We start from the raw sequence: 3,442 nt of genomic DNA on the forward strand, positions 1-3,442 counted from the left end.
CCCACGCTTAGCTTTGTTCAAGGCTGAGAACCCAAGTGTTTGGCCTTGTAGAAATTCCCTTGGTTCTCCCCCCGCCCCGAGCCCTGGCCAGGCTTTGGGTGGAATCCAGCAGGAGGATGACACCAGATGTTTCCGCTCAAAGAAAAGAGCAAGTCATTATGACTTGCTGGTTTTTTGTATATAAGGCTGGACCCTCTTGCCGTGACTTTGGAGGCCTCGCCTACGGATGGATTCGTTGCATAGGATTTCCCACTTGCAGGGAAAGGTTCTCCAAATCCTCGCTGTAACTGGGACTCCCCAGTGACTGTGGGTCTGGATGTTGGTAACGTATGCAGGTGGTGATGTATCTTTCTTAATCACTATTCTCCCCATCATGTAGTAAGGATTAGGTGTATTGCCTTGCCTAAATGTATGTATTAATAACTAAGTGTACTATTCTGTATTTTTCTTACTGCTTATTTTCTGTATTACTTAGTTATATCCTTTAGTTATTAACAGTAAAATCAACCTACTCTTTTCACTCTGGTGTCTGAGTTTAATTGGCATCCTCAATGAGCAGAACATCTGGACACAAGAATCAAATGTACATTAAGTAAGTTTGCCAGTGATATTAAACTAGGAGGAGTTGTGAACTGCCTCAAGAGTAGAGAGGTCTTACAGAGAGATCTGGATAAACTAGAGAGCTGGGCAATCATCAACCACATGAAATTTAACAAGAGCAAGTGCCATATTCTCCAGTAATCCTGGTTATACCTACAAATTGAGGAATGAGAGGCTGGAGAAAAGCACCAAGAAAAGACATCTGGGGGTCTGGGTTGATGACAAGTTGAATATGAGTCAACAGTGTGCCCTTGCAGCCAAAAGGGTCAACCATGTCCTGGGGCGCATCAAGCACAGTATTGCTAGCTGGTCAAGGGAGGTGATTGTCCAACTCTACACTGCACTGGTGCAGCCCCACCTCGAGTACAGTGTGCAGTTTTGGGCACCTCAATATAAGAAGGACATCAAACTATTAGAATGTGTGCAGAGGAGGGCAACCAAGATGGTGAAAGGCCTCAAGGGCAAGACATGTGAGATGCAGCTGAGGTCACTTGGTTTGTTCAACTCGGAGAAGAGAAGTCTGAGGGGTGACCTTATCACAGTCTACAACTTCCTTAAGGTAGGCAGTGGAGGGGAAGGTGCTGATGTCCTCTCTCTGGTGACCAGTGACAGGACACAAGGAAATTGAATGAAGCTGCAGCAGGGGAAATTCAGACAGGACATTAGGGAAGGGTTCTTCACTGAGAGGGTGGTCACTGGAACAGTTTCCCCAGGGAGGTGATCATGGCACCAAGCCTGTCAGTTCAAGGAGCATCTGAATTATACTTTTAGACATATGTTTTAGTTTTAGGTAATCCCGTGAGGAGCAGGAAGTTCCACTTGTGATCTTTGTGGGTCCCTTTCAAACTGAGATATTCTATGATTCTAAAATCAAGACAGAGGATCTGTCCCACAGGACAAAAATACAATTTAGATAGCTTCATGTACATGTTTTTGTTTACTTAAAGAGAAATCTATTTCCCTGAAACACAGATTAGTCTACCAAATCTGGCAACCCCAAAGATTCAATAGGGTGGCCTTAACATAGGCATATTTTTTAATATTTGTAATTCAAGAGTAAACCCATTGACTTGCATGCTGTTATACTGATGCAAAGACTGTGGGAGGTGAGAATCAGGCCAGCAGGTAGTAAAGCATAAATTCGTGAATGCATAGAGTACATTATATAATTTATTTTCTGGATGTTTCTCATCTGGAACAACAGAAAGATCTTATTTTCATTATGTTTATTTACAGTAGGGTTCAGGAAACTTTTTTAGCAATAGGAACACTTTTTTAAAATTACCATGAATTTTTGCATTAATTTTTCTTACATTATTTTGAAAATCTTAACAATTCAGGCAACCTGAAATCTTAAAAAAAAAAAAAAAAAAAAAAAGAAAAAGCTTTTTAAAAAGTCTCTTCAAAAAGAAAGTTTGAATACAGTTGAATCATTACCTTTTTTATAAGGTGTTTCTTGTATAAAAAAGAACTCTCCTTTTATAGTTCAATATTGCATGAACAGTAATATAAATGTAAACTTTTACTTAACAAGCTGTTCGTAGTTCGCATAGGAAGAACTTCAACATGATCCTTGCTAATTTACAGAATGGCACAAATCAATATTAATTTGAGGTTATACAGAAGCTGTCATCCAAATATTCATAGATTAAAATAGAACTGTAGGACACATTTGGGGGTAGTGGCAGTGAGAAGGATTGTGATTTTTTTGTGTATGGCTTCTTTTGGCTTTCTTTTCTGACAAGAATAACAATTTTTCTTTATCATCTGAACTAAACAGTCCTGGGAAATATGAGAGACACAAATGCCGTTGCATGTGTCTCAAGCAAAGGACTTCCAGATGGTCTGATTATATTGACGCAATAAGGATCCTGGCCTAAAATCAGTGGACCTACGATTATCATACATGTCTCTGGGATTTTTGCTTGACTGTACAAAACCCTTGCAAAGTTCTCTGATCAATAATGCTTAGCTTTTAAAGTACTGATGAAATTATTTCACGGAGACCTTCCGGTTTGCTGTAACAATATCTTGTTCTCCCAAGTTCACCACACCACTTTTCGTGATTCTAGTTGCTATAAAGGACCTGGCACTGAAACAGAGTGGCTGGCCTCACTCTCTCAACCCCCTGACATGCGTCAGCTGCAGCTCCGTGGATGGACTATTCATACTCTAAGTTTCATGCCTAAAAGCTTTTTCAGTGCTGTGACAGGTGTATGCAGCAATACCCTGGGCCAAAGAGCAACAGGGCACTTCCAGCACTGCTATCTGCATGGCCAGCAAGTGACTTGCTATCAGAGTTACAGCAACTGGCTCAGCTCGCACACTTTGCTCTTTAAAGAGGAGGAAGGGGTATAAAAATAACAAAAATAATTGGGGGGGGGGGGGGGGGGGCGGGGCACAAGAGGGGGAGAATCAGCGTGCCTGCAATAAAACCTGTTTGACAAGTGGGAATAAAATTCACACTGTACGTATACTCCTATTCCTGTTAGAAAGTGATCTAGGGTCACAGAGCTCTGGAGACTACTTTATTTCTTTTCTCTTTTTTCCATTGCTCTTTTCTCTTTTTCTCACTTTTTCTTTTCTCTTTTTCGCTTTTCTTTTTCTTCTCCTCTCCTCTGCTCTCCCCCTCCCTCTCCCCCTCCCTCTCCTCCTCCCCCGAAGGAACACGCTGCTCTCCAGCCCCGGCCGGCCGCTCCCGGGCGGGGGTCGCATGCCCCGACGTGCGGGGCCGCCGTACCGCCGCCGCCGTGCCGCGCCTCTTCTCCAGGCATTACGGTAGGAGGGCCGCGCCGCGTCTCTTCCACCTGCCAGCGGGCTTTAAAGTTGCAGCCGGCCGCGA

Source organism: Strix uralensis, chromosome Z (genome assembly GCF_047716275.1).
Source record: "Strix uralensis isolate ZFMK-TIS-50842 chromosome Z, bStrUra1, whole genome shotgun sequence".
In the NCBI taxonomy this organism is placed as follows: Eukaryota; Metazoa; Chordata; class Aves; order Strigiformes; family Strigidae; genus Strix; species Strix uralensis.